Source organism: Nanorana parkeri, unplaced genomic scaffold, assembly GCF_000935625.1.
Source record: "Nanorana parkeri isolate BGI_ZX_2015 unplaced genomic scaffold, ASM93562v1 scaffold1867, whole genome shotgun sequence".
Taxonomy (NCBI): Eukaryota; Metazoa; Chordata; class Amphibia; order Anura; family Dicroglossidae; genus Nanorana; species Nanorana parkeri.
Window position 1 is genome coordinate 266,593 of NW_017308135.1, and position 7,129 is coordinate 273,721.

The following is a 7,129-nucleotide window of genomic DNA, read 5'->3' on the forward strand; positions in this document are numbered from 1 at the left end:
GCTATGGTTTTTTTTTCTTCCTTACTTACCTCGCCGAGCGTCGCGTCACTGCTGCTCCGGTGGGCGGAGCTCCCGGTGGGGTCCTAATTTAGGTGGCCGGAGACTGCCAGATGACCCCGCTCGGAGCGCCGCCCACCGGAGCAGCAGTGACGCTCGGCGAGGTAAGTAAGAAAAAGAAGAAAAAAAAGCCTGCAGCGGCCAGTCAGGCGAGGAGCTCCAGGTGGGGTTCTAATTTAGCTGGCAGGCACCTCTAAGCAGGGCAGAATTGTGAGCGCCTCCCACAAGCTGAGCACCGAGATGCGATGCAGCGATCCTGCCCAGCGCCGACTACGAGAGGCAACGCATAAGGCAACCGGGATCAGAGTGAAACTGTGAGTGAGGGAAGCTGGGACGGGGCTGGCTGTAAATCTATTGCTATAGTGTACTGGATGTGTGTACTGTATATGTAGTACATATATACAGCATACACCCCCACTACACTCCAGCAATAGTTTCAATTCTCCACTTCTAACATGAATAGGTTAAACCATGATCCATAGTACATAACATGTAGTTGTACTATGGATCATTTAAAGTCACCTGTCCCTTTAAGAAAAAGTATCGGTAATTGGTATCGGTAAGTACACGAGTGGATGTACTTGTGCCTAAATAAAAGTACACACCCCGAGGGGACACGTACGGCATTAGCCCGCATATCCCCAACAATTATCACGGAACTTTTGAATTTATAAACTTTCCACACCTGGAACACCTCGTTCCCATTCACGGTGTTTGAAAAAAAGAAGTACACAATACACGTTTATTCCTCAATTTATTCAATTTTCATTTATTCTGATATGTATAAAGGTACATTTGTTGCACAATTGTGGATATAGTTCCACATTTATATTAAGTTGATTGACTCACGGATTAACATGATTCACAGTGCATTGTTAAGGGCAGTCAAAATGGTAAACACAAATGTAAGCTTATCTTCAGCATAACTCAAGGCAAAGGTCCATATCTTCGGCACAAATAAGGTAACATAAAAATGTGTCTCACCAGTTTGTCATACAGAGTCCCAAAGTTTGCAAGTCCCTTCCTACTTCCCACTCATTGGCTGCTGCGACGGCTGGATCATACTACACGCTGCGCCCGGAACAAGGTGAGGGGAGCAGCGTGAAGCCGAAGGGCCAAGGACAGGAGGAAGAGGCCCCTGGTAACAGCTGATTACCGGGATATTTCATATCCTGGTAATCTAAGTGGCAAAACTCCAGTGCCCAGTCGCAGCTGCGACCATGCGTGTGTGGCAATCCTGGATGACAAACATTGGTAATTTATTTGTATCTGGGAACTCTGGATATAATTATTCCACCTGTTGATGGATATAGGTAGTGTTCGCTAACTGTGACTAGGTGGGGTATGTACCCCGGGAAGTTGACCTATCACCTATTTTGCTGATTTCAAATCCTAATATTTATGTACTAATACCGGAACGATAAATGTGAACGAGCCCTAATACATGGCAGGGCCTTCATAGACCCCAACTGAACAGGGATGCCCTTTTGTAATCTTCCTCTATCACAACAGTGGTGGCTAGGTAGAATCCACATTCAACAACTGCGATAAAGCTGATATGGGCAACACTGTCCTTCTCCTTCTGGTCATGTGTGAGAAATAGCTTATGAGTGATTAAATGCGGGTGTTTTTTTACCTTTCGGTTGCTGAGCCCTGGCAGTGTTTCTATTCCTTCAATGCTAAGCCACACCCCCCACACGAGATCTTTGACTGATGTTTGCAGCCAAGTATGCCTGTAAAATCAGTACAGATGGTCTTTGCAGACATGATATCTTTGCATTTGTGGGACCTGTAAGACAAGCAGAGTTATTAATGTTGAGGTACATATGGAAGAAAGTTTCTGTCTTGCCGAAAGCAACCGTTTGCACTTAACACATTTTTCTAATGCAAATAGAGCAATGAAAGTTAATATAATATTGGCCATGGGCAAGTGAGTAAATATTCCTAGATTAGCTGCATTCAGTTAAATAGAATTGAATAATGAAAAGAATACATAGCTACGCAGATCCTCCTGTTCTGTGTGTCTGCAGAGCATGAAGAGGGTGAAAACACTATTCCAATGCTATATCTCTGCAGACTCCATGCCTCATTGCCAATGCTTAGGAGTATAAGTATCACCAATAAAACTGCTGACACCAACACTAAGGTGTCCACTCCTTGTCTAACTAGTTACCGTCTTCCTGCCCATCAGTGTGCATTGCCAGCATTACTGCTGAAAAGCTGATTTCATGTTTTAAGGGGGCATGTGGCAAGTCGGCATAAAGACAGGTTTTAGCTAAGGTCACAGGTCACAAGCTGAAAAAGCTAATTGAATTGTGTGTTCCTTTAGGTTTCAGGAGTTTTAGTGCTGAAGTGATGATCAGTAAATAATTTATCATACAACTTAAGGTGCTCACACACCTTGCGATAATCGTACGATAATCGCGGGAAATCCCGCGATCGTACAATTATCGTAAGGTGTGTGGAAGCCGTGCGACCTCTACTACTGTAAGGTCGCACGACTTTTATCTTAGGAACATGTTCGAAAACCTGCCGAGAATCGTACGATTTTCGGCGGGTGTGTAGCATGTTCGTAAGATAAAAGCCGGACGGGGCGGTGTGTGCAAGCACACACTGCCCATTCGGCATTGCGGTCATCGGAAGCCCGCCCATCAGCGGGGCGGGCTTGCGATCATCGCAAGTACGATCTGCCTGTCCAAGATAGGCAGAGCGTTTTTTTAATTACCTTACAAACATCGCCACACAAGTCTTGCGATGGTTGTAAGATGTGTGCCCAGCCTTGCCCTTAGAGACCAGCGCCACTCTAAGCCTGCTTGTCCTAGGATCTTGTAAGAGAGTAGGTAACCAAGACCACTAAAAAAGGTTAAAAAAAAAACAAAGGTTGTAATTAATGAAATACCACAGTTGATTTTACAAGGAACCATTAAACCTAGTCCTGGCATTCCACCAAAATGCGTAATTCCTGATCTAATTCTACATCCACAAATTATGCTGAATTTAGTGTTTTGTGGGCGGGGCTTATAAAAAATATCTTTCTAGGAACCTGTAATTAGTTAAACTATAAAACTCAAATACAGGCAGCTGAATAATAAAGTGCATTCGTTTATTATTCCAGAGTGTCATGGGGGCATGCAATTCTGGGGGTGCTCTAGAATGCAAATACTAACTTTATCTCATAGCTTGACATTTTGGCTCAACCCCTCCTGCTCCTCACAATTGGTTGGTGAGGCCTCTGATTACACAGGGTGAAAGTTTTAATGTTTGGTTGATAAATATACAAGGAAAACCCCCCTTTTTGCCTGTGTCTATATGGTTTCACTCTTCACTGCTGGAGTTTAGAGAATATAAAATATGGCAGTGGGCATGATGTTCCAAAATCCAATGCAAAGCTTGTGCAAAGGTATAGAACAACCACGGACTACTTTTAGACCCGAAAGTCAGGTTCGTGGCGTAATGATACCACACCATGCTACTGCCATAAGATTGCTTAAATGCATCAGAAATATCGGCCTTCGACAACCATGCATACTTACCCGCTTGTACTGTACTGAATCGCCTAATCGACAGATGTAGAAAATCCTCCGATGCAAATAACGCATTCAAACTGGGCACATGTAAAGAATGAGGGGCAGACAAATCGTAAATCAACCTGAATTTGTTATTGAATTTGCCACGGACCAACCCGATGTAGCTTACTCTCCACGTAGCGAAAGGTGGTTCTACAAAAGGCCCAATGATGAAACCCTTCTCCAACTCCTTGTCTAACAGTAAGTAGACCTTATCAGGATCGGCCAAGGCTGACCTCAAATTCCACACTTATAAGTGGATTTTGGAAAAGGTAATGAATCCGGTATGGAAACCCTGAGAGAAACCTTCCACTAAAAAGGTCAACACATTAGGATCCGGATGCCCCTGAAGATAAAGCTCCAATGCATTGAGGTTAACCCGGCCTAGTCATAGAGGCTGACCTGATCTAATGGTACAGCTGACTTTAGGATAAGCCCTGAAGCAATTCGAACAGGCATGCAACAGTTGGCAATGCGGGTAATTGCAGGATTTGTAATTAAAGTTGTTACAAATCTGGGCCTTGCCGAGGCACTGTATAGGCCTACCGAATTTATCGACCTGCCCCAAAGCTGAGGCAGCAGGCGTGGGCAATAAATGAGCAGTCTTAACCGTAGGTACTGACTCCGGATACCCAGGGAGAGGTCACCAATTGGCTATATGAGCCGAGGATTGGCATAACGAGCAGACCGGCGATTTGAGTCCGGCAAAATGACTGCAAAAAAGTTCCGTGTCGATTTCTCCCCAATTGGTGACAAGCTGAAACTGTGCTAAAGCGGCTGCTGCTTTTTCCGAAACAGCCCGATGATAATCAGAAGGCGTAGACCCCATACTTATACCCTAAGTCCACAACAAAGTGCAGATACGAGTCTAGCTCCTCTCTCCTGTGCGGACTAACAGCACAAAGAACATCACGATAAATTCCAAATGCTAACACGAATTCAGGTATTGAAAGCTTTCGGTTCAGCCTGGGATCTCTTGACTTCAGAATTAGAGACTTCCCCACAAACGTAGGACTTATTGTCAGCCACATCATGGGCAGCTATTAGAAGCGATGCCAAACTGACATCCTTGCCCTCCAAAATATCCTTTTTCAAATTCGCGGGGACAAAATGCACCGGTTTAACATTGGGAGGAGAACTAACCGTACCTGGGTCAATCGGGGTCTGCGTACCAGATGTTCCAGGAAGAACCTGGGAAATGCTAGCGGCATCCTGAACACCAACCGCGGGAACAGGAGTCGCCTGCTTCTCCAGGGCGTCAGTCCTGTTTTGCAAGTCCTGAATGGACGTAGTAATGACGTTTAAGGATGCATGCAACTGCGTCAGTGAAGCGGCAATCGTCTGCAAAGAAACCTGCTCATCACTGACGCTAGCCGCTGCAGGTGGAAATAACAATTGAAACAATTCTGCCTTCCTGGCAGTAGCCCGGGAAAGGAATGCCCCTGTGTTGGAGTTCTGCAATGAGTCTAGGAATGGTCCATGATGATGGAATGCTTCCCTGTTCTGATCCCCTCGCAGGAGTTGCGGGAATAGAGGCAAATTCCTCGGTCTGATGCTTGCGACATTCCTGCCTTGAAGCTGAAACACATGAAACGAATAAGAGTAACAGATCACGACCCCCTAAACTTATCATGTGGGCCCCCCCCCACCTTTTTTTTAATTTTATTTTTTTATCTAAAGTACATGGATCCCATATCACCCATCGAACCACGTGACACCCACCCCCAGCCTAACTTACGGTAAGTATGTTTGCGAAAATGCCACGTATGACGAAGTGACTTAGCCTGAGGATCTCGAATTAGCCAGGCCCTAATCCTCAAACTCCGGAAAACCCAAAAGGTTCATGACATGAGCATGGAAATGTCCTGAGGCGATGCATGTATGACTTGGACCGAAGCCAGCCCTGAATATTTATGGTAAAGTCCAGCGGCCTGAACCAAACTTACGAAGCAATGTGCGTGTGCGAAAACAATCATATACGAAATGAGACGACGGTCCATCGGCCTGAACTGCGTTATGATGACATGCACGAGCAAGTGACCCATGCATACCTCCACATACGAGCCTGGTGGTTCCCTCTTGCTTATGCCGTACCACACTATTTAACACAAATTCCGCCCATGACATGCATACTTCTAAAGTCCAGCGGCCTGAACCAAACGTGTTTAGTTATGCACGTGCATGAGAACACGTGGCCAACCTAACCACAAGAATCTAGCCACTCACGTCAACCTCATACACCCATGCAGGACTGCGGAAAGTGGACACGAAGTTCAGCGGCCTGAACCAGACTTGCGAATCATGAAATGTGAGAAACATGTGACCCCCTTTTCCTGGTAACTGAAAAGATAAATACCTTGACTTGATGCTCTCTTGAATGAACTGTCCCCTTAAGAAAGCAAAAATGACATCAACAAAAAAAGCACAAAATATGATAAGTGTGGAAAACGTGCCAGGTGAAACCAGTTGTGTGCAAACAAGCCTGCACCAACTAATCAGCAATACCCCTGAACGTGCCAGCCCATACATCAGATGCCAATTGAACATTGAAACAGTACAACTTCATACCCTTGCACAACCCCCACCTCCAGTAGTGCAGTGATACATCCCCTGATGGCCCAAAATGCCATCCCACACTCTGCCCCACCACTCCCCAGAGCCTGTCGGCCGGCTGAAATGTTACCCGCTGTAAACCCTGCAGCAAATGCCTGAACCAGGCGGCGGTTCTCTCGAAGGCAGCCGCTGTGCAGCGTCGTGGGTAACCGCGGCAACGCCACCTGAAGTGACAGATGGACAGTAGGTGACTTTGTGCACCAGACGTCAGCTGAAGGATGCGGCTGCGCTCGTCTCACCCCTTCCCACCCCTCTTAAGTGATGACTGGAGGTGCAACTCCTCCCACAAATCCGGCTGACATTTCAGCCTTCAACTTATAGGGCTCATTCACATGGGTGTAGAGGTAAAACCAGCAGACTCTATGGGCCCTGGAGCCACAGGTGCTGCATGCTGCCTGTCTGTATAAATCAATGACAGGCTGCAACAGTATGCTGGTTAACACTGCTGTGAGTATGTCCAACAATACAAGTTTGGATGTACACACAGAGCAGCGTTCACCTGCACACCATACAGCACTTGAGCCAAAGCGAAATGTCCGTTGGTGCTCGAAGTGACGACACGGATATCGCTGTGCTACATTCCAAATGGAGATAGAAGTCACCAGCACTCGCATGTAATGTTCAAAAAACAGCACTTTTATTGATGCATCACATGCGTCAAAAAGCCAACGTTTCGGGCCGTGCAGGGTCCCTTCATCAGGGTGACATCGTCACAATGCATGTGACACATCAATAAAAGTGCTGTTTTTTTGCACATTACAAGTAAGTGCTGGTGACTTCTATCTTCACATGTGGCTTCCAGATGCAGAGATGCGGACTTCTTTTGTGTTTACAGTATACGTCTGGGTGAATGAGCCCTTACTCTTATTTTGCACAACCATCATCCCACATAC